The 26,606-nt window shown below is 36.1% G+C and overlaps 1 protein-coding gene across 1 annotated transcript in view; it reads right to left on the reverse strand.

Annotated features, from left to right (window-relative positions):
- Positions 1-26,606, reverse strand: part of LOC149793805 (kyphoscoliosis peptidase-like) — a 184,835-nt gene that overhangs the window by 25,090 nt on the left and 133,139 nt on the right. The window lies entirely within an intron of this gene.

Consider the following 26,606-nt stretch of genomic DNA (forward strand, 5'->3'; position numbering starts at 1 on the left):
GACTTCTTTGACACGTCGTCTTCCCACTGTAAGGGTTCTTCGATCGAGAATGCTTTCGATGTCGTACATCTCTTCTTCTTTTGTGGTCATTCGTTGTAACTGGGGCTAGTAAAACGTTCCTGATAATACTTCTCCGTTTATGTCTTCCAATTTATAGACGGTAGGGTGACGGCCACACGCACTCGTCCAGTCACACAAAACAATTGGGTGGTCCAGTTGGGTAAGTAACCTTTGTCGAAAGTGCGTTTGGTTTCGCCAATGCACACCCAATCCTCTTGTTGTCAACACTCCACATTTGTTGGGGCAGCCACAGTCAGGGACGTACCAAACAGACGCTCAAAGATGGTCACTTTGTTGTCGGGAGTCACTTGTTCGAGAGCGCATCAGATGCTCCGATGGTAAGATTGGTTGTACGCTTTGACCAGGTTCAGTAAGACGTCTATGCACTCGAGAGTGTGTTGATGCATAAAATATTTCCACATGCGTTATTTCAATTTGCGTTGAATACGTTACACGATGCTCGCTTAGGTTTCTGGATTCTCGGTGGTGATCAAATGAATGTCTCGTTTTATTTTAAAATTCTTTTGGGAAAGCTTGGTTAAGGAATTAGGTGCCTTTGTTGGTTTGCCTTCGAAAAGGGTGACGACCTCTTTGTTCCAACATTAATTTTCGGGCTTGCACTAAGTGCTAAATTTTGAAGTCAATGGCACGACCCTGGCAAATTTGACACAAAACAAACTTTTGTAGCCACGATTGTAGGAGACCAAATGAGAGACATCGACTAAATCGGTTTGCCATTGATGATCGATGCCTTCCACTCGGGTGCGATTTCTTGAAAATTTTCTCCGAATGGGTTTGTGTAAGGTGTACATGACTTGTTTTTGTAACCATCATTGTACTTGAGGTAAACGGACATTTTACAGTTGCATTTTGGTAGCACGACACAATTTATGAACTCATCTTTATTCCGCAGGATGGGCTGGATCGTATTAAATGTTGTTTAACAAATTCTCCATTAGGACTCTCTCTCTCTCTTTAATAAGTCACCCTCTCTTCACGGATGCTACTCTGGACGGGGTGAGGTGGTGGTTTGGAAACGGCTTTACGTGTCCAACGTGCCACGGGCGTAGACGTTGAGGGTAGTGGTGGTGGTAGTGGTGGTAATGGGATGCCTTTTGTCTTGATTTCCTTTTTCACATCTGGTTTCCCTTCTTTATTTTTCACGTTTGTCGAAGGAGGAGTGGACATCATTATTTTTAACCTAAGCTTTGAGTTTTTCTCGTTGGGGTGTGGGGGAAGTGTTCAACAAGGACGCTATCATCAGGCATCCGTGGGGCTGCTTCTGTCTTGGTCACTGGGGTGGTGGTGGTGACGTTTAATAACGGTCTTAAAATCATTCAGAGTAGGCAGAGCTGTTTCATATAAAGCTTTCTGGTGATAGATTTATCCGTGTCTAACAAATCGCGTTGATCCATCAACGACTGTCGTGTTGTAACTGCGACATCTTGGACAAATAAGGGTTGGGAGGTAAATGTGGAATGTGTTTTTCTTGCCAACGATGGAATTGCATCCATCTTTTGTAAGGCACTAAAGTCAGTTTTCGTCCTTTCGTCAGATTCAAAAGGTCACGTCTGAGATCATTTGACCCCAGAGGTCTCTTTTATCTTCTTGATCCTTTTTTTAATCTTTGAACTATCCCTTGTGAAGCAGTCCTGAATGCATTGTTCTCAATACTCCTCTCACCATAGTTGCAAACAACATGTGAACAAATCCTCCACCTTGCACCAACATCTTTTTCTTTTTACGAATGTTTATTTTCTTGTGGACCATTTGGCGAAGAATGTGTCGATCGATGTAAGCATTCTCTCTGATGCTGAGACAAGGCTATCATTCCTTGCAAGACATTCAGGAAATATTCGCACGCGGTATCGACGACGTCTTTGGAGGTTGTTTGAGTGAGATGTTTTCTCATGGGTGGAGGGGATTTGGACAGAGCGGACAACACGTCCCAATACTTGGTAAACGAGAAGACAATCCTTTCCTTTTGTTTCCTTTTAGGGTAGTAGAGGGATGACTTCTAGTGGGTGGCATATTTGTTTGTTTCGGAGCACACACAAAAAATACACTGACGTCGATGATTTGGCACACGTCCTTTTCTCTTATTTGTTTAAGTAGGTCAAATGTTGTGGGACTAGTTTTTTGACGACCTCCTTGACTATCGCTTCAAAAATGTGACGACTTTTCTTTCTATATTGTCAAACAATCTTCCCCTTTGAGTGCTTTTATTTACCTTTGGACAATATTGTCTTTTCTAGGGTAGACGTCGATGCTTAGCTAAACGTTTCTTCGGATGTTGGGTCAAACGACGAGACTGTCCTTTTTTTCCTTGTTGGACGGGAGAACAGTGATGGTGATGTGCACTTCTAGCGGGTGACATCTTTATGCGTTCAGGAGCATGCACAAAAAATTCAATGACATTGATGACTTGGCACACTTCCTTTCATCTTATTTGTTTTAAGTAGTATTTTTGTATAGCTGGCTGAGCGTGTGATCTATTTGTTTGACAACTCTCTGGTTATCGCATTAACAATTCCTCCCCTTTGGCTGTTGCTCTTTTTTCTTTGGACGCTGGGGTCTTTACTGGGGTAGACGTCAATGCAAGGCCAAGCATTTTCTCAGATGTCGGGTCAAACAACGAGACTGTCTTTTTCTTTTTCCTTTTCCGTTTTGGACATGACAACGACCATTCGGTGGTGTGCACTTCTGGTGGGTGACATCTTTTTGCACAAAAACAGTGATACCCATTGTTATCCCCAGGTCGTTTTTATAGTGGTAGAATGCGTCTCCACTGATTGTCGATCCGTCATATCATCTTCATGGCAAGTATCACACGACGTTGAGGGATACGCAACGGGCTAAATCGGGTCAGTTTTTGCTTGGACCAATCCAGTATACTCTTTAACTTGCCCGATCTCTCTTGGACTTTGATTTTGGGGGATGATGCCTGGTTAGCAGCTGCCTCAGTTGCTAAGAGGATGAGGGTGTCACCGCTGGAGGAGAAGTTCCTGAAGACACGGGTTTCCATTTTGTCATCAAATTGGGAAAGACGCGTGTCAAATTGTGTTTGGCTGGCAACGGAGAAGTAGAAGAACATGAGACTACTGGAGACGCAGTCACCGTCACTGCAGGCCCTGGTCTGGGGATGAAAGGTTTCGTCCTGGCCACATTGCCTCTCTTGCGAGTAGGGCTTTCTGGGGTCTTTTCTGGGGGCTTTTTTTTCTGGGGACATTTCTTTTTCTGGGGGCTGTGACCTGGTCTTGACACCAATGCTCTTTTTCTTCTAGGTACGTTTTTGTCGGGGAGTGACTTTTTTTCTTGGGAATGACTTTTGGGGCATTGGAATCCCATTTTAAGAGGGAGCTGTCACCGTACACCATCGCAAGACGCCTCTGAGACTGATTTCTAAGACACGAGCAAGTATTTGTGTATTTTTTTCGCGACTGATGCCGTAAAAGGCACGAATCAGTTTGTCTGGAGGACAAGACTTATGGGACGTCATGTTGGCGGTGTGTGAGACAGACCAAAAGTGTCCGAGGTCTTTATAGATTATTTTAAGTCGACGGGGACGTGTACACGAAGGCCCTCCGTCTTGGTACCAGTGGTGAAAAAGATGGGTACGAGATCGAAAATAATCGGGGGTAGTAGGTCTTAAAAACACGAGTATATAGGCGTGAAGGGTTTGTGTGGCATCGTCGTGCGCATGATTCAGAAAAGGAGTTCCTGTTTGGCTATCACTTGTACTTCCGATTTAGCTCTAGGACTTTTAAACAAAACCACGTAATGAATATTGAGACTGATGGTGCGATGGACTTTACTTTGTTGAAACAAATTTTGGATGATGTAAATGACACTGGCTTTAGGATGAATCCCTTTGCCCGTAAGCCACACTTTAATTTCTTAACATGTCGTCGAAGATGACCAGATGGGTTTGACAGGGGTCAGACACGATCCCGTGGTCTTCATCAAAAATGCCTTCCACAAACACGAGTCGCCTTGGCTTTCTTGCAGGAGGTTGTACGCCGATTTCCACTCTTTGTAACACCAGACGATACCTTGAGGAGGACGATCAATCAAATGATTTTTATGATCGATCAAACGTTTGACGAATTCCCACTCGGTCCAGAAATTACCTTGTTAAAGGGATGGCGAAGATACAAGGCCTCCCAATTAGAACGATGTAATTTTTTGTCGATGACTTTGAAAGTGGTGGAAGAAGGAGCAGAGACAGAAGAGGTAGCCAAAGTGAAGGGGATGTCATTTTTGAAACGATCACAGGCAATACAAGCGTTTTTTATCTTTTATCAGAACATGTTTGTTTCAAAACATTTTAAAAATGGAGCACGAAGGACACAAATACGGAAAAGCCAAATGGTTAAGTACATCGATAAAATACACATCAGACTTATCAAAGTGGAATATCAACAAGTCACTGTACAACATTTTTGTGACGAAGGTGTGGTGTCCAAGGGACACTGGATAGTATTCTTAGAGTCTCTACACTAAGCACAGTCTCACAGGGATTCTCCCGGAATGATCTTTCTGCTGTGTTGATGTCGATGGTGGTCCTGTCCTGAATAAGTGGTTTTCCTCGGCGTCAGATTCTTCTGACACTGGGGTTATCACTGGTTTAAAAGTTAATTTTTCACTGAACGTTTGAAGTAAATCATCACAAACCTTTGGCATAGTTTGCCACTTCTTTTGTCCAAGCCTCGAAGCCATGACTCTTCCAGTCACTTACATCTTCCCAGCGAGTGTTTAAGTCACAAGCTACATACACATCTCTGCAAACATCTTCAGTGACTAAATGTTGACGAATGTTTATTTCCCGTAGAGGTAGAGAAGCATCGAGAAGAAGGCGCAAGGTTTTAACAGAATGAGTCTCTGGTGTACATTTAAAGGTACCACCCTTATAATTTTGGTGGTACTGTGTTGTATAGATCATAAAGAGCCCACATGAAATGGGCTGGTAAACGAAATCCCAGAAATGAAGTCACTAACACAAGCACCACATCTCGAACCAAATTCATTGGACTCAGTTCTCGTAAAAAGCGTTGGTAATTCACCATAGTCTGAATATTGTTCATGATTTCCTTGCACGGCAATTGTTGTATCACTAATGATAAAGGCCGTGGCTTGGTAACAAGTTTTTATACCCTCTTTTGATGAAGGTAATAAGTGTACTTTTTGAACAGAAGCGGTTTTATTTCAGTACCGTACCAAAATTGCTTTCTGAATCTCGTGTGATTCATCAGGTCAATCATTTTGCGGCTCACAGGATATGGCTTAGCGCGCCGCATGTGACCGGCGGGCCGCTTTGTTATGACCCTTGATGTAGTTAGGGAAATACCAATAGTCAGCTAGGAAAAAGATCTAGTCTCCCATAGCAGTAAATACGTGGGTTCAGGGCCCGTAGAATATGTCAAGAACGGCTTGGATGACAGTTATTTTTAATTGCATCGGACTATTTAGTACACACTGTTATGCACAATTATCATCTTGGAAAAGGGCTTGTGTTTGCACTGTAAGCATGATATGGTGTCAAAAATGACCTTCGGACGTGAAAAATGCAGGTATAAACTTGAGGTTGTTGTTGTTGTTGTAGGGTTTAACGCCATTTTTCAGCACACGATAGGCTATACATGGCGGCCATTACTAATGTTGGAGGAAGAACCCGGGAAAACCCCGGAAAGAACCACCGACCCACGAGACGTTACGAACAAGCTTTCTCACATGCCCACATTAGCCGAATCCGAGACTCGAACCCACGCAGACAGAGGTGAGATGGCAGTGATCCGTAACGGAGAGCGCTTTAGACCACTCTGCCACTCGGGGCCCTAATTTGAGGTTGAGGTGCATATACTTCTCATGATATGAAGTGCCATTGACTTCTCTAGTCAAGTTGATAATATTAGTATGCTTTGTTTTAATATAGCTATACAAAAATAAGGATCTTTGTGTCCTCACTTGTGTATTTTATTATTTATGATTTTTTATACTAGGCCAATAAATACGACATTACATTTGTGCATAAAAACTGTCCCCTTGACAAGATTTGTCAACAGTTGATGATATGGTGTGAAACCTAAGCTATCGTGTAGAAAGAAGAAAAGGTAATGTACAAATGGATAAGGACCAGTACATACAAGAGTTACCTGTGCATTCTCCTCCTGCACGTACGTCCCAAAACGCATTGGGGGTGGGGAGGAGAAGGTTTGTCCTTTATATATCAGCTAATCGTTATTTAAACAACGAAAAAAAAAATTCTTATGCTTTACTGACAAAATATATAATTTTGAATCAAATTGAAAATACTCATGTAGAGAGAGCACACAAGTTACGCGAATACAGGATTGGACTCATAAAAATGCATGTCTTAAAACGATTCCACCAAACGCGACATCGAGAACTAGTCCAGTGCAAAATTAATCTTCTATTGATTAACAGTGTTATCCATATATCAATACATAGTCTGTGTTATGCATTCAAAGTTTAGGGTGCACATAGAAATAGGTCAAGTATTCGGCAACCTACAGCACGAGTGCCATATAGCGGCACTTAAGAGGTTTTGTGTGGGACGCGAAGCGTAGTCAAAAAGCCTGATTTTAAGTTTTACTCTCTTAATGGTGGCACGTGCTCGTTCATGTTGTAATTAATCCGGGAAAAAAACGGGTGCGCCATGTAAAATAGGTTGCCGACCCTTGCATTAGGTATTTGTATTTGTGTGTGTACTGTATTATACAGTGGAAAGATTAGATACATCTATAAGATAAGTGACAATTATCTTACACATAGATTTCGTAGGTAAATAAGAAAATAATCAGTATATATAACATAATACAAAAGCCTATATAAAAGGGACCCCTATAAGAAAATGAAGTTGATTAGGAAGAGGAGCTTTCATTAACACACACACACAGAGTCACACACGAACACACACACACACACACACACACACATATATATATATATATATATATATATATATATATATATATATATATATATATATATATATATATATAAAGAGAGAGAGAGAGAGAGCAAACAGAACGGACAGTTCAATCCCTGGCTCCTAGAGGAGAATGCTTGACAATGATAACATAATTTGTCGGTGGCATAGAAAGCATCCATGCGTAGCAGACACACCCAAGTTACTCTCTTTATTATATCTCATCTGTACACAGTCATTCCGGAGTCATTATATAAATAGGAATAACTAGAATACTAGAGTAATCATTTAGCCCGCTCTCTCTGGCTCTCTGTCTGTCTGTCTCTCTCTCTCAGTAGGATAGTACTTTCCGTTCTGCTTGGAGTATATTTGTAATTCTCGACGAGTACAATACTTTTTTTGGTGATTTATCCTTAGTTGTGATAGAATATGGACTGGTGCGTGCAGGCAAGGCGATGAGTGCCGTGTAACCTCAGACCTGGATTCGAATTAAAATTATCTAACCTGTATGATAGTATTATATTATATTTAAGGAATAAATTGTTTTCCGTAAGATTGATCAAATAATAATGTCACAGTTTTGGGTCAGCTGGTGCCAGGTACTAGTAGGCATAGTTGCTGCATACCAAAGATACATAGTCGCGTGGCCGATGCATGGTTTCAGTCTACTAAAAATACAATTGGATTTATTCAATTCGTTTTCTTTGATGTGCAATTGGTTGTTTTATTCAGTCAACCACGCTCTTTATCTACATGTATTCAATAGCAGCGAAGGAAATACAGTCAAAATGAGTCCAGTAAATCAGGTTTTAAGCTAATCATCAATACAATAAACACCTATTGTCAATACAATCAAACGAACCTTTCAGGTCCAAAACCAACGATCCGATACCCAATAAGTCATGTCAGACGCGAGAGTTGGACTTCTCTCTCTCTCTCTCTAATATATATATATATATATATATATATATATATATATATATATATATATATATATATATATATATATATATATATAATATGTGTGTATTTACATATCAAAATTAATTGATTTTTGTACGCACCATAATAATAGTAAGAAGTTATATTTAGAGTTTTTTAAAAGTTGTTAAAGACGGTAATGGCAATTATTAGGTTGTCTTAGTCTAAATGCATGCTTACTAATGTCTGTAATTAGTCATATTGTCTTAATTCTATAATTCTTAAGAATGCTGGTCAGTTTGTTTCTTTCTTGTCTAAACATGTGCATCTAATATGTTAAAAAGTTAAAGATGTTCACTGTATAAGGCAAGATCATGAAGTAAAATTCGAAAGGTATATTTGCTCTTTTTTTCAAAGAAGGTAATAGTACCTGTCACATTTTGAGTGTATGTAAAACAAAATTTATCAAAATATTCTCGTTTCTGTTGTACAAATACTTTCTGTAATAAACAAGTGTTTATATTCACATTTATTTTGATGAAGTTTAACAAAAATGATTACAGCACTTGATTTCACAACTTTATGACAGTGATAGAAATAGGTCATTTCAAATTGTAACACTTTTTACTAAAAGAAAATGTCAAAATTGTTTTATATAAATGATCAACATTTATCTCCACAAACGGTCAATAATTAGCAAACATTGGACTGTGCTTAGGGTCTCATGGCAGTTTATAGAACTGCGAGTCACTCATAAGGGCGTATATTGACCGAAGTATATATACCATTTTGAAGGTGGACTGACCGATCCATAACCTGTCATGAGGCCCGTGATCACCAAAAAGAAGACAAAAAGAGGATGAAGAACGAAGGATGGATGTAGAAAGCTGGTTTAACAAAGATGAATACTTAGAATGGAAAAAAAATTAAATTAAACAAATTTTAAAAAAAATTAAATTTTGTAATTTAAACAATAAAACTATTATTCATGAAAACATTAAAACGACAGCAAAACATACAAAATAGCAATCCAAAACATGCAGGGCAGGAGGGCCTCCCTAACTGGTCTGGAAAGATCAAAAAGGAGAGAGAACCCCCCACAAAAAAAGAGAGAAAAAAGTGATCACCATGTTACATCTTGCTACATTACGTTGAATAGTGAGTAGCGATGCTTTTATGAGGGGAAAATTAGCGGCTTGTGATTTATACATAGAAACAGACCGGAGATCCATACCGATTTAAAAAAAAAAACAGGTCGAGTTACAAGTGGCAGGGAATGAACTTAACATTGCATACTATAACAAGTGGAACTGCATTATAGTCACAGTCAATTATTTTTGAAATCGTACATGCAAATACACAATTTTTAATGTTAGACCCTTCATCAGATATTTTTGATGATTCTATGGTTACCAATGTATCAGCAGTGCATTTAAGCCCGTTATTCGCTCGACTGACATGTAACTAGAGTTTATTTGTTTAAGGAAAAATGAGCTGACTTAATGGTACGTACATCACCAACTTTATCCTTGGTCATTCTCTGAGCCTTCCACTCGTATTCTGATTTCATTATAACTTTGAGCTTATGACCAGTTAAATTTATAACGATATGTAAGCTCAATGTGTGAAAAACACAAATTTTGTCATTTAATTCAGTCCATTAAAACTATATTTATGTCCATTATCGAGTGTTTTGTGCAAAATCGTATTCGAATTTTATTCTTTATTAATTTACACCGTTTATGCCAATTTCTCAAATTAAATTAGCAGAAAGATTAATGACGATTCTGCAGAACATTATGAAATAATAACTAAGAAACACCAGTAAACTAATGAGCAGGAATAGAAAACAATATTATAAGCTTATGAATACTGACCCAATGAACTTTGAATACATTTGAGGCATTTTCAGCAGAGAAATACGTTATTAGAGATAACATTTAACGTATAGAAACTAGTTTTAAACAAGATTTACTGGAAGAATGATATTTCTCATTATAGTCAGAGCATGTCATTAACATTAGGCAGATAAGCTTGTAAAAGAGACAATGAAGTACAGAGATCTTATCTTTGTTGATTATGCTTTTTACCTTCTCTTGGTCAGGTTCAACATTTGTTGACACTACAGTTGATTTTGACGATGAACAACCCATGATATGCTTTAGTCTCTTCCTTTTTTTCTATCAGAGATCGACTGACTTATAACCTTTGCAGAAACGAATACGAGTCCTACGGCTTGGAGGGCAAAGTCCTAAATTGTCAGAAGATGAGCATCGCACGATAACCAAAACTGAAACGCAGCTGACTTTCAATTATTCGGTCAACATTCAGGTCGTACCTATACGTACGATATTTATATTTACTCTGCAAAACAAAGATATATCTAATGGAACCATAAAAGTCGCCTGACAACACACTATTTGTTGAAACAGTAGTGTATACGTAAGGAATATTGATCCTTGGTTAATTTTAAATATTATGGTATACCTTTTAGTGTGTGGTCATCGAATACGAAACACTATACTATATTCAACAAATACATTAGCTTTAGAATCACCATACACGAATCATGACAAGTTAAGGTAAATGCAGAACCCTGCATAATCTCAAGTAGAACAATGAGAACATCAATCGAAATGCATAGGTCTACCAATTAATATCAGTAAAGCACTCTCTCTCTCTCTCTCTCTCTTTCTCTCCCCCCCCCCCCCCCTAAAATGTTCCGGCCATAAACATTTTGTTACATTCTATTAGACAATATAGTGATACTGCTTCAAATCGTTTCGGTATTGTGGTTCTCGAAACAATTTTTCTCCTGCAGTAGACAAGCATCGTGCTATTTTTTTTTATTTGCACACATTATGAAAATCTCAGAGAAAATTATTATGGGAACCTCTTAAAAATTATATGTATGTATGTCAAGACAGAATCTCTTAGTTGCTCAGAGTTGCATTATATATCTAGCATTGCTTACTTGGAGAAGAATAAACATAAAATAGTTAGCACACACACACACACACACACACACACACACACACATATATATATATATATATATATATATATATATATATATATATATATATATATATATATATATATATATATATATATATATATATATATATATATATATACATGTATATTGAATAGCCTGTGAGGGACGAAGACTAGATGTTTGTTTATCCTTGAAATTACTAGACGGCCTTTAACTAATTTGTGGAATGATAGTATTTACATTTATCACAAAATTTAATGCAATTGTCCATGTTTCAGTAACACACTTCGGACTATATCTATGACATTTCTATATCAGAAGGTAACTGTTTCAATTTTATCACCCTTATATGTTTCTGATCTTGCTGACGTACAATGTATACAACTGCAGTTTTGATCTCATAAACATATTAAATCCATCTTAGTTTCGTGCGGTGAATTTGATGTTTCTTATTTTCTCAAGTAAACGTTACCGGCAATAATCGTTTGCCAATTTTTTACCTTTTTGTGCATGTAAATTTCAATTTTGATGTTTCTTATTTTCTCAAGTAAACGTTATCGGCAACACTCGTTTGCCAATTATTTACCTTTTTGCGCGTGTACATTTCCATTATCACACTCACTTTTAGTTCCTTTACTCAAATTCTCCACCTGTTTACCAACTACAGCGTAATTTTGTCGATTTGAATAAGCATTGCGGACACACTTGTAATAATCGTTGGATATACTTGGATAATTTACACTTCAATATATTGGAGTAGTATAACTTTTTTGTTCAATTTTTTTTTAAATTACTGTTTTAGTCCACATAAATAAACATTTAGCGACAGTCTGAGTTTCGTTTATGCTCATTATTTTAATAGATCTGTTTATCTGGTTAAAACAACTATTTCTCTCTAGTTTGTGGCTCATTTTATATTATGATTTTTTTGAGATTTCAAATAAGCAAATTCTCCGCCCACTACAAATATTTTTTAATATCAATGACTGATTCATAAAATCTTTATTTCTGTTCTTATTTAGAATCTTCTAAGCAAATATTTTCGTTGTTGTGATTCTGGTTAAGTACATTCTTTCCATCCATACACCATCAATCCATTTTCGGTTTGAAGGCATATTACAGGATATAATTGTTCTCACTTGTTTTTAGCTTTATATAAATTTATATATATATATATATATATATATATATATATATATATATATATATATATATATATATATACACAAAATAATCAGTTTACTGAGCTAATATTTTCAAATATGTGACTAAATGTAACATATTTAACTTTTAATATTTGCCAGAATCCCTCATCCCTATTTCATCTCTTGAGGTCATCAACCTGGAGGGTTAGATGCAAGTGACCAGTCTCAATGAGATCCATTTCAATTTTACAGCGAATTAAAATAATTGTAGCTGCTGATTTCGAACCTCATATCATTTGGGATATCGCTATATATTTTTATTCCATGTCTACTTAAACCTGATAAGTTGTAGTCTCAAATTCGAAATACGGAAAGCTCGAAGGTAACTCTAGGTGTGGGCATGGTGTAGACGTCTTCAGAAATGTATGTTATTGACCCCAGTTTTACGGCATATTTACATTGACTCAAGTAATTTATACTTCACATGAATATAACTCGACCAGACAGACAGCGGGTGTGCCAAATGTACATAGAAACAAAAATTTACCTTTGCAGGATCAATTACACTGGACAACAAATTTTTACAAAAGTCATGTTACTGAAATAAAATTAGTCAATTCTTATCAATTTTTATGTGCTGAACACGAATATGACAGTCAAATTGCAAAATTGGCTCTAGTTTTTTGTAATCTGCAAGAAATTAATGTTTACATAACGAAATGCATTCCAATAGTAAAAGGTCAACTGTAATAGCCTACCTATAAAAAATCAAGTCATTGACTACATCTTAGATTTCTTCGCCTGTCTCTTGTACAGCTGTTCGGGAGCATCTCTGAGGAGTGTCCAGCAGTAGTCAGCCAGCATTGTAGTGGACCATTTTCCCTGGTATCTTTGTTCCATTGTTGCGATATCTTGATGAAAACGTTCGCCGTGTTCATCACTAACAATACCACAGTTGCTAGGAAAGAAATCCAAATGGGAATGAAGGAAGTGAATCTTTAGAGACATATTGCAGCCAAGTTTCTTATACTTCATCAACATGTCTTCTACTAGTTCCTTATAGTTTTCTGCCCTAACATTTCCGAGGAAGTTTGTAGAAACTAGGCGAAAAGCATTCCATGCTTGTTTCGCGTCACCTTCCAGCAAGTTGTTGAACCGGTCATCTTTGAAAAGCTCTCGAATCTGAGGACCCACAAAAACTCCCTCTTTAATCTTTGCTTCGCTGAGTCGAGGGAATTTTTCATGCAGGTATCGGAATGCTGGCAAAGTCCGGTCAATGGCTTTCACGAAGTTCTTCATCAAACCTAGTTTGATGTGAAGGGGTGGTAGCAAGATTTTCTGAGCCTCAACCAGAGCTGGGTGTTGGATATTCTTCTCTCCAATGGCTACATTCTGCCTGTGAGTCCATTCCTTCCTCATGTAGTGCATTTCCCTTGCTCGGCTATCCCACTCGCATAAGGAACACATGTATTTTGTATATCCTTGCTGCAGTCCCATTAAAAGGGCAACTACCTTCAAATCACCACAGAGGTGCCAGCTGTACTTGTTATACTCAATGGAATTCAGTAGCTGCCTTAAGTTATCGTATGTCTCTTTCATGTGGACAGCATACGCTACTGGAATAGATGGAAGAATGTTTCCATTGTGCAAAAGCACAGCCTTGAGACTCAGTTTCGAAGAGTCCACAAATAGTCTCCATTCTTGTGGGTCATGAGTGATTTTTAAAGCATTCATGAGGCCCTCAATATCGGAACAGAATATCAGATTACTTTCCTTTCTGAAGAAAGGCTCCAATTGCTGGTGGCGCTTTCGATATGCAGTAATTGTGACATCTTCTTCTAGAAGATTCCATTGTTGGAGTCTTGATCCTAGCAATTCTGCCTTGTTCTTTGATAAGTCCAAATCACGAATCAGGTCATTTAGTTCTTCCTGTGTTATTCTGTGTGGGGTTGATGATGCACCACAGTGAAAATCTGGATCACTGCATGCTGATGGACCAGGAGAAGAACAGGTCGACTCACCTTTGTCTTCGTCAGATGAATCAAGAGAATATTCTGCTGGAGGTTCTGGAATAGGAAGTCCCTCACCATGTGGAACTGGTTTCAATGCAGACGGAATGTTTGGGTAGACTATTCTCGACTTCTTTCGCTTCGTTATTCCGCCGGAAAGAGGAGGAATCAAGCAGAAGTAACAGTCATTTAGGTGGTTGCTTGGCTCTCTCCACACCATTGGTACTGCAAACGGCATTGATGACCTTTTGCAATTCAACCACTGTGAAAGCTGTGTTGTACATGTAGCACAGCATATATGCGGAGCCCAAGGCTTGTCTTGGTCACCAACCTTGCATCCGAAGTAAAGATGATATGCCTTCTTCACTTGAGAATTGATACTTTTCTTCTGGTTGGCAAATGTCACTTCCCCACAAATATAGCAAAAATTGTCCGCGGTATTAACACACTTTCGAGGCATTACTGTTCTTTATTGTACGTAAATGGATAAAATAATAAGTTTTATGTAACAGTAGCTTGAACTGTCTCGCACAGCGTCTAAAATATTTTAAATGCTGAACCTATCTGATTGGGCTTTATATAGTACACTGCTTACGTCAGCTTCAGCAGCCGCCTGGCATTAGTATAATAGGCCTACACATGTATAGTACACTGCTGACGTCAACTTACTTCAGCAGCCGCATGGCATTAGTATTGCATTGCATCAGAAAATGATGCAATCAACTGTGGATGATGTGAGCATGATGGTATTATGCAATGTTACATCATTATTCCGGATGTTGCTGCAGTCCTACTGGAGAAATTTACACAGTGAAACATAGAAAATGAGGTATATGAATATCTTCAAAACGAGAGCCAATACAAATTTTTCACGGTTATATTCGTGTTCGGCACACCAAAATACTACAGATTAGGGCCTTTTCAAGTCAGTAATGATTTCACTGTTGACCAGTGTTATCGTAACAGTACACAGAACATTACAGAAGCGTGTCTCACAGGAACCCTGTCATACACCTAATTGTTAAAATGTACAGGTTTATGGCCTCGATACGATTGAAATCACGTCTTTGTTAGACTATTTACATTTGTTATATGACCATAGCATTGTCATGTAAGAAAAACTTTTGTTGTGTATATTTGACAATTTAGACGGAACAGCTATGGGTTCGTTGTGATATAAATCTATGCATATGGCGCAATACCGTCATTATTATAAACTCTCTCTCTCTCTCTCTCTCTCTCTCTCTCTCTCTCTCTGAGAATGCATGAAATATGTTAGTAAGCACATACTATCTATCCCCATGTGTGGAAGTATGTGGAGAAAAATTGTTTAGCTTAGCAGAACAATGTAATCTCTTTGACCAATTTATGACGCAGCCGCTCAGTTTGAATCGACTCGACTGCATTTGTCATATGATTGTGTAGTATGGATAAAGTCTGTAAAAAATTCGGCACTCATCTCTTAGGGTAAAATGAAGTTGACTCTTTCATCAGCAAATTATATTTCAATAAAGGATTAAAATGCATAATTATAGCAACAACAATGGAGAACATGACACAAGAGCTAATTTTAACTGAAACACATCAAAAAGGAGCTTATTTATAAAACACAAAACTGAAACAATGTATTTCATTTATTTGTTTTCAAATGTAATATTATGATATATGTATCACATGGCAAACATAAGAATGTCACTGAGGTGGCGCTATACAGTTTCACATTTTGCATAGGGTTAGGATTTTAAAGAAAAAGAATGTCCCCGGCTTTCCTCACTGGTTATACTGGCTATTTAAAAAAGACCTTGTATATCTGAGGTATAATGCAAAGAACCTTTAATTCCCTTTATGTTGGTGTATGATTGATGGGTGTACTATACGTTATAGAGTATACAGCTTGGCCTTACTTCAAATGTGCATCTTTCAAAAAAGTGCTAGCTCTACTTGGTCATTTTCACTTCCTGAACTTCAGAGGTAAATTGTATAAAAAAGAGCCGATAACTTTTTTTAAATTTTATATATTTGGTAATTCATTCATTGCACTTTCAGAAGCTGGTATTGTCTAGTCTGGCAAAGTTAATTTTCCTTATTTTAATAGCTGCTATGTATAGTGTAATTTAGACTAATTCAGACTGATTTTTTAACACAAGGGAGCAGTCATTTTAGTTAGCAGTGTGCTTAAATCATGTAAAATTTCCAAAAGTACAATATCCAAAAGAAATATCATCCACATTAAATTAATGTAGCATAGAGGTATGCAAACATTCTCTCCACTGTGCATGTTTTAAATGCAAACTACTTCACCTTACATACGTCACTCTCTCAAAAGTACATATTATCTGGTGAGCGCCACCTGAATAAGAACTGGAGAAATTGGATAAAAACTGATTTAAAATTACATTCGGATGCCTTGGTCATTATGCCTACCCTTTATATGGCGTTGTGCCGTCGTTAGATACGTTACTAGTTGTTATTAAATGCATACAATATTGGAAAATATGATATGGTTATAGTACTCTATGTGGGAGCAGCCGTGGCTCAGTTGCTTTCAACTCGCACCTTGGCAATTCTTTTTACGCGCAAGAATGGTCAGGTGCATTGTGTAAGCCAGAGTAAACAGTAATTCATCTTTTTCCTCTATAAACGCTCTACAAAAAATAGAAACTGTTCAACAAGCGTGCTCAATGCATTCCAGGATTCGCTGTCTAGTTTCACAATAGATGGAATCTATTTAAAAAGTTTCATAAATTTAATATTAAGCCATTACCCATTGTCGTTGCTATAATTGTGTATCTAGACTTTGAGGATCATGCATGGCTCGTAAAGTAAGAATGGTAATATTTAACTGAAATAAATATGATGAAGTACCTGCAACGAATTTTCGCTGGAGTGCAACACATTTTCAAAATCAAAGATTTATTCAGTCTTACTAATAATAAAAATACTTTGACAAGATATTTCAAGTGGTATTTATTTTATATAAATTTGACTCGCTGGAGAAACAACTCTTTTCGTAGAAACTTTTTAAAACATTAAAACGTTTCTAACTCCTTTGTAACCATATTAAAGGAGATATATCAAGCTCAATTAATAATGCAATGTGGTCATTCTAACTGACATTGCCATAAAGAAACCACAATTCTTGACTTAAAGGAACAAACGCAAAAAATGGCGAACTTTCTGCATTTTGACTTTTCAGATAATATACACTTCAGAAGTAGAACTGACTAATGACGTACACTCATGCATTCACAAATCGAAAGACCCAAAGTCTGATGAAATGAAGCACGTATGGAAGGAAACTAGTCAAACGTAGGGTTAAACATAGTATTACTTGACAGAGGATACACTGAAAGGTCTAAATTTGGAATTCATAAAACAGAACTCGAAGAAAGAGAACAATTAATTATTGATCAGAGTAGCATACCTAACTCAATGGAGGAACTTTTACAGGCTGGATATTAACTTTGTTTTGTCGGGCGTTTGCAAACTGGAATATTTGGATTTTACTGAATTTTGTGTTTTACGGCATAGGAACACAAGGTTAATCGGTATTAAGGCAATTGTAGTAAAATTGTTTCCCCAAGGACACACCACTGTAGCCGGTACAGGCAACTGATTGAATTGTAGAATTGGAACCCGCACCCTTTCGTTCTCTTGTAAACATTTTGCTGGTAAAATATCACAAGCTATGTTTTCATCTCCTTTCACCCAAACATAACTTAAATATTATTAGTATGACTGTAAGGTCGGAATCATAGATGTATTGTCTGTCTGCTTTGGATGCAAAATAAATAATTAAGAAAACAGATGTCATATCATTATGTATGGTTATAGGTGGCGTCATATCTGACGAAGACATACGTTATGAGCGGCACAATTCTGTAATCCATTTGACATGGTAATACCAGAACATCCAGCTGTATGCTCATTTTCAGTCGACATAATTACGTGTATCATATGACACATAGTCAAGTGTTGATGTTCAAAGCTGTGAACACTCAGGATAATCATCAACCTCGTTGAGGTACTAAGGATTCAGGACAGTCATCAACCTCGTTGAGATTGAGAAACTAAGGATTCAGGACAGTCATCAGCCTCGTTGAGGTACTAAGGATTCAGGACAGTCATCAACCTCGTTGAGGTACTAAGGATTCAGGACAGTCATCAACCTCGTTGAGGTACTAAGGATTCAGGACAGTCATCAACCTCGTTGAGGTGCTAAGGATGGGAAAATGATCCTGAAGAGCGTGTTATGGTTCTTGAAAGCACATGACCAAATTTAATTTTGGCTGTAATATTAATTTTGCTGGAAAATTGAGCATAATGCATAGTGATGCTGTTTGATATACTTTGGATTCCTGTCATGTGTCTACATGCTCAATGTGTACACATGCTCAAAATGCATTTCCACACTTCCTCTGGGACAAACAAGCATACAATCTGGTACATAATCTAATGTAATTCAAGAAACGAATGAAATGTAAGTATATATATATATATATATATATATATATATATATATATATATATATATATATATATATATATATATATATATATATATATATATATATTCTGTTGTTTGAAAAATGTATACATCTCGTGGTATATCATTGATACAGCGTACATACTATACATATATTTTATTTATACCACATCAAAGTTTTCATTTTATATGGGAGATAAAACTGACGGCCACAAACAGCGCACTTTAGGGGAGTGAACTCTTCACAACCCCTCGCATGTATGTACGCTCAAAAATGAAGTTCTGTAGTTATTCAAAATTTCCTGTACACTTCATTCATATTAATTTATATATGTTTCCTTTAGCAATATTAATGAAATGAAATGAAAACACAAGGCTGATAGTTAACATTCAAAATATTGTTAATAATGTGCATGCAAACATTGAATTTGCATCGTAATCATGAACAGTAACAGTGAGGCCATTTGCATCGATAGCAACCGTACGATTCGAGCCGGAAATGTCAAAATAATGAAGGAACAATAGGTAATTAAACAATTTAACCATAACCACATTTCATTGATATTTATTTATGTCCATATTTCGCTATTCATACTGACTGTCAGTGTCACTTTCAATAATTCTCCTACGTTTCCGCTGTGTGGGGCCTGTTTGAGAATTCGCCTGTTGAAAGTTGACCCAGTTAGGGATCTCGTTCATGTTTTCCGTTAGGTTCATAACAAACATATTTTGTAGGGTGATGTTTGATCCGTAGAATGGGTTGCTGACAATCTTATTCTGCTGAATATTACACGTTTGGGAACTTGATATACTGCAGTCTGCAGCTGTGCAGCTGGAAATTTCTTTGTTGTGGGGGTGGGGGTTAACGTCATCATTACTTGGGTGGCCGGTGTTGCTCAGGTAATTGGAATACGTCTGTTGTTGTTTTTCACTAATGTTTGAGTAGCTGTTTATAGACTGCACGTTTTTGTGGCCAGAAATTTGCATGATATCAGTTGGGGGAATGTTTTTGTCTCTTAACTTCTGAATTAAGTACTTGCGGCTACTTGTGTTTGTTAATTTCTTTCTTTCTGTAATATTTGCCTTCTCTTTCATTTTTTTCATGATGCTTCCAAGTTTGTTAATTCCAACGACTTGTTTCCTAAACCATTTTGGGTTTGTCGCTGAGATTGGCATAGTGTTGGGCGCAATATAGAAAGGATCTTCACGTGGACAAAAGTCTGCTGGTCTTAGCTCACCATACCGTTTGTAGATAGCAAGTGGATCTCTCTCTTTGCTGTTTTTGTTTTCATACGTCATAGGATTAATATCCCTGATGTCCTAGACATTGTCTCATGTTCTTGTTTTTGTCTGCCTTTCATTGAGTTCAAGATATGTGAGTCCATTCACATCTTTCTTTAGTGTAACATCCCCCCATTTCAAATTGTAATGTTCAGTCACTCCCCTCAAACCAAAATGTACAGAGTTGTTAAACCACAATGTGTTAACAATGGCTTCAGGTGTTTCCATCCCCATTAGTTTTTTACTATACAAGGCATTTATTTCTTCATCTGTGATCGGCTGACTCCGATTGGGTTTATTTCCTTTTCCTTTAGATTTTAAATCTTTTTGCTTAGCCCGAAGAGCTTCCCTTGTTAATGCAAAATTTGTGTCTGTTCCTCTCATGATTGTACTTGCATATTTCTTGATTTTAAGGTGGCGATCAATGGAGCTGATGATGCTTCTTAAGCTGTTCGCTTCAAACTCATATCCATCTTTCCTCATAACACTGAGTATAAAACAAGCCAGGTGCTGATCCAATTCAGATGGGTTTATCTTGTCTAACTTTCTGAATTCATATTTTGACTGCAAGAATTCTGTCACTAACCTTACATCAAAAAAGTGTCTTTTTTAAAGTGTTTGAATTCTGCTTACTTTCTATAAATTTTAGTATATCATCAGGCTCACGGTGTACAAATCTGTCTTCCCTAACACAATGATCATTTTCATTCACAAATGTCTCAGCCATGTTTCTATCAAACTCTCCAATTAACTCACAGTTTAGTAGATTAAATGTTGCTTCTTGATCCTGCTCCTTATTTGATGTCATTGTTTTCTTTTTTCCACAGAGTTGCAGTGTTTGATTTTTGCCAGAGGGAGAGACTTGAAACAGCAGTGTTGACAGAGATGACAGCAGACGACACAGGGTGGAGCTTAATAATATTTATTTCCTGAATTGAGTATTGTTGTTTTTTTGTATAAAAATGTTAGTTTCTATAAAATATTTTACAAGAAAATCATTATTTTGTTATTTTTTCCTTTATAAATGTAATATTGTAAGAAATTCATATCCATGTTTAGAGAGTATAATAGCTATAAAAACATCTTCATTATGCGTATTCATACGCCATGGGCAAATCACAATTTGATATACCGATACTATTGGTATATCAAGTTGCTTTATGCCAACACTTCAAAGACCATGTTATTTTTAATGGATGTGGTATATATATATATATATATATATATATATATATATATATATATATATATATATATATATATATATATATATATATATATATTCTGTTGTTTCTAGGTATCAACTTATTTACAATTAATGACGAGACATTGCTTTTAAGTGCTGTATATAGTTAGATTTAATTCGAGTGTCGTATTGAGTGTATTATGTTTATTTCGCTAGTTATTCCACTGAAATTCAAATAAAACAGAATACAGATAACAAATATATGCAAAACATAAAATTCAATAAACGGTCAAGATTTAAATATATATGATATTCACAAATGCAGAAACTGAAGGGTAAATTTTCAATTTACTTACCGTATAATCAAAATGGTTTGGGTGAAAATTATTTATCCTGTAAGATAACATTCTTCAGCAGAAAAGATCAAGCTGTATTGGTCTAACTGAATTAATTACCAGATTCATCCAGACGAGTTGAATCAGTTTCATTCCAAGAACAGTGAATAATATAAAAATACAAAATTACCTTCCAGTAATTAAAAAAAAATTATTCATGAAACGGATTGTTTGCAATACGATGGCTGTAAACGGTCACGTGATTTTGATCTGGATTTTTTTACATATCTATAAATTCTCGGAGTACTAATATATGTTGGTACTGTTTGCAGTATAAATAAACATTGCAGACACACAATAGTGAACGATTGTTTCATCCTTTAAATTTCTTATTCAGCAAATAAATACAAAGTTTAACCTTTTTGTACTTCTTCAAATATTATTTAATTGAAATGTATAGTTTACAATTTGGAGTTCGTCTGCTACATAGTCACACAAAATGGCCGATTACGGTGATTTATCGCTGCAATTTTCTGCGGAGTTTTTTGAACAATTAGATGACAAGGAGTTAAAAGAAATAAATGCAGCGATTGAAACAGATGAAGATGGATTTGACGATAATGCTATGGATGTTACAAACGCTGAAAATAGAACAACAACTTCAGTTACCCTAGCTATGTCCAACAACAGCAATAATAGCGTGGGAACTGCCCAAGCCAATTGCTAGGCCGCTCAGGGATAAAAACCAACATTTAAGAAATTACCTGAGGCGATCTTAAAAGCTATTGAAATAAATGAATATAGAGAGGCTACTAAACGAAACACAAAATGGGGCATTGGCGTTTTGAATGGTTATTTTATTTATTTTAAAAAAAGTGTGTTGGTGTTGGTGGCATGGAGTGAATATGACCACTTACACAAAAATAAAAACAAATACTTATGAGACCATTATTCAAAGACTGAATACAGTTTTTAAATGGTAAAACTGCCATCTCCACCAAAGTGACTGAACACCATTGAAAAAGGTATATAATAATCCATAAACGTGATTGTTTATCTAATTTAAATTGTTTTGGATGTGTAGTCAATAATTCATTCCAGCACACCAGCACTCAAGTATGCAACCAAACAAAACATATGACAGGTTTTGCTAGCAAATCTACATTTAATAACTGAACATTTAATTTCACATTATATAGGCCTAACTCAAAGGGTCTTGTTAAGTAATAACGCTGATGAAAAAGATATAAAATGCTATTTCTGTATAGAACATACTAAAATTAAAGAAGAATGTTATTTTGTTTATATGAAAAGAAATGTGCTTAACACCACGGGTAGCCATTGCCTAAGATGTAAAGTATGAAGTTGCCGAATAAACGTGACTGACAGTAGTTGCATTTCATTTGACATTAGATCACTGAACGAGTCTTCACAAGTATTAACGCTGTTCAGTATCATATCAAATGTTATTCCTGTATACAATTTATTTGTTAGCTTTATGTTAGTAAGGGATGCATCATCTTGTTCATATTTCCATGTTGTTCATTGATAAAACCCATTATGATTTAAGGTTTGATTGGAAATTTAATCTAGCACACTTGTTCGTTCCGTAGCAGCTGTTATTATGTAAAGTCATGGTCATCTGACGTAGCAGATGGGACTGATTAAAATTGAACAAGAATGTTGTAAATGAACTATATGTGTTGAAACCATCAGTACCCATTGTCTAAGATGTATGAAGTTGCCGAATAAACGTAACTGTGACAGTAGTCGACATATTCGCGTGAATCTGTACAAGTTATGCATTATGGGGCAATGTGAAGCGGCCAATGAAAGGAAAGTACGCGCTACTTAAATTGAAATGCGTTCTTTAAGAAATAAGTTAATTTGATGACAGAAAGGATGAAATTGGAATTATAAGGATTAAATGATCACGGTAGGGTATTTATCGATGTGTAAAGTTTACCTTTTCACTCACAAAGTTAAGATAAAGTCCTTAGGACTTTATTTATTTTGCAAGTGATCAGATAAAATTTACACGTCGATAAATACCCAACGATGATCATTAAATCCTATACTAAATGTCAGAAGAGATGAGATTATGATCAAAGATGTAAGCTATACACTGCAAATCTAGAAAATCTTGGTAAATCAAATGATTCAATACTCTTATGTAAGATCGTGCTTTGTTCTATCAAGCAAAAACCGACTCCTATTAAAGAACATGAACGATAAGAAACATACTCATGTCTTCAACATGCTTAAGGTACAACTGCCCATTTCAGAAGAGGAAAGAATATACCGATATTTATCTGGCACAATAAGGATTGCTCAAACAATTCACACAATTGAATATTTCTGAAAACCGTTTCTAAATAAAACTCATCAAATTGTGTAACCTCATTTTTAAATCACCACCTTCTGCTTATGTTACTTCCTGTGCTGCACATATCTCATTTTTACTTTATCGTCATAACACTCTGATTCAGTGTAATCCAATACTGATTCACGTCCAACTTGATTTTAAAGTTTAACAACTGGTCCCGTTTTTTGTACCTTTTCCTGCTAACAATGTGTTGCATCATCATAATCCATAAAAGTGTAAAAAAAAAAAAAATTTATAGATAGAAGCACTAAAATTAAATTAATCAAATATCTTTTTCTTTACAAAGTATGAATATTTATGAATACAAAAAAAAAACTGCACGCATTATAAGGAAGCTATATAAATGGTGTTGGCTAACATATATTTCACTGGCTAATATATCATTTCTGTTCTATTCATCCTTTAAAGTAACACACAGAACCGATCAAGGACAGAATATCAGCAATGATTGTAGGTAGATGGTGTTATATGTCTGCTATAGCGAATCATCCTCGAAGCACAAATGATGCACATGTCGAACAGATCTTGAATATCAATATTAGATATCTGTCATGTAGCTTTTGAATCGACTAGCATAATCGGGCAAATTATCAATCGCGAGAGGACATATTAATATGGATCACAATCGTTTCAAAATATGAATAATATAAAATCATGTCACAACTGCTTCCCAACAATGGAAAAGAAAACAAAATAAAAACAAACAATTAAAAGCAAAAAATAAAATACTAAATTACATCATTAATTACTTATAAAACTCGTGATTATTTTCAGAAACTTTTGTCATTCCTTTAAGTTTTCAGCCCTAATATCACAACTATAATTAATCAAATGAACATTTGGCACGGCTAAAATAAAACCTTTATTTACCATTACATTGCATTTTACATTTAAATTCGTAAAACATCAAATGGATATTTCGAAGTCCAAAAATCATCTTTTCCGGAAACTTTTAATGCGATTGTATTTGAAGATTGATTTTTATCTTCTCCAGTGCCTGTACAGAACAGGTAAACATGTCATTGTTCCATTCAAACTAGTTGAGGTGGTCTATCTAATGGTACTTCATAACTTCTGAAATCCCCTGGGTAGGTGTATGAATTAAAGCTCAAACTGAGTTTGCCTTCTGATAATCTAGGATTATTGAACCGCTTAACCTTTAATGATTGCTTACATTATTTAGGCTCAATTTATTTGCGTCAAGAAGTTTTTCTGTAATTTTAGAACCAGAACAAAATGTTTGTACAGAACGAATACTGCAACTTTCTAAAAAACAATGATCGAAATAAAATTAAAACGTACAATAGGGATCCAAGAACAATTTTCAAATTATTGCATTTTATCTGAGAAACTAAATTATTACACCGTGCCAGTGATCCACGTCATGTGAAATAAATGCATCTTAAATGCATATTCTGTTTATTTTCATTACTGTTGCGATTGCTTTTGTCAGCCTTTTCATAACAAAAAAGCACGAGGCGAGACTACATATCTCAAAATCAGATATTGCTTTCCGCTGAATGGTTGGGTTTAGTTGACAAGGATCTATTAGACATACAAACATTTATCCAGTTAATATAAAAAGTTAAAAACACCTTTCGTTCTGATTTCAATGCTAAATTGTGAATTGTATTTTATAATTATGGTGATAAAGAACTCAGCTGTGAGGTACTTAAACTAGATAAAGCCTATGAACAAAATCGTTTACAAATTAAGAAGCATCCTTGATAGCCCAATCTGATGAATTACGAGGGGTCCTTGATAGCCCAATCTGATGAATTACGAGGGGTCCTTGAGGGCCCAATTTGATGAAAATTAGCAAATCATATGGCAAGGAGATCTGGATGAATATGGATCAGGAAGAATGTGTAATAATGTATTTAACTATGCAGAATTTGGAGCGTCGTTACAAGATTTTATCCCGTGAAATTGTAAATGTTTCAAATTGTATTTTATAAGCATAATTTCTCTTAGGATCGAAACGTTTAGAGAAATAGATGGCAGTATTTCTAAAATAGTTTTGTCATTGACAAATTTTGTATCAAAGTACAAGAAAAAACAGTCTTGATGCAAAAAATGCTCGAAAACGTATTTGGACATAGTTTGCATTAAAAGTTTCTTAAAACGTCAAATTATGCCAAAGTTGTTTTAGTTTCATTTATTGTGGACGATCTCTGTCTTTACCATTAGTTTGACGGATAGGTTTTGAACATGGTGTTTTCTTTCAGGATGACAATTTCCTTCCATTAACTGCGTCATTAACAAATGATGTTATATATTGATGAAAATGATTGTTAACATACAATTCAAGTCGCCATAGAAAATCGATATAAACCGTCCATATACAGTTATTGTGCCGTGTCTGGAGTACTCATCGTTCCCTCAAAAATACCATTTCCAGTTTTGCTCTAATTCTGCTCCAAGATAATTATCGTCCGCAAAATGTTAGACTCTAGCCTAAACTTGACTGTCGATTTCGGTGTGAGGAGGCCTTTTAGGGGTTTTTGAAGTCGACAGTTGTGTTTTGCAACAGCTCCGTAGTAACATTTAGGAAACGGATAGAACGGAATCATGGGTATTCGGCAATTGATGTGATATGCACTGGATGACCAGTACATATCGCTGCCTTCCCATGGTCGTTTTGCCATAATATCCAGCGAGTAGATACTTTCAGAAGGCAACCTGTCTCTAAGAACTGTCTTATCAGCAGACGATTCAATCAGAGTGTAGTGCTTGGAACTATCATCTAAATTTTCTGCATGATGAAGGTCCGCGATAGCCTCAATGTGTCTGGTTGTTGGTATATTTATAATGAGTTCTCCATGTTTTGCCGTAAAAACTGGATTTGTC

The sequence above is a fragment of the Sinohyriopsis cumingii genome, chromosome 8, assembly GCF_028554795.1.
Source record: "Sinohyriopsis cumingii isolate HCF-2022 chromosome 8, ASM2855479v2, whole genome shotgun sequence".
Taxonomy (NCBI): Eukaryota; Metazoa; Mollusca; class Bivalvia; order Unionida; family Unionidae; genus Sinohyriopsis; species Sinohyriopsis cumingii.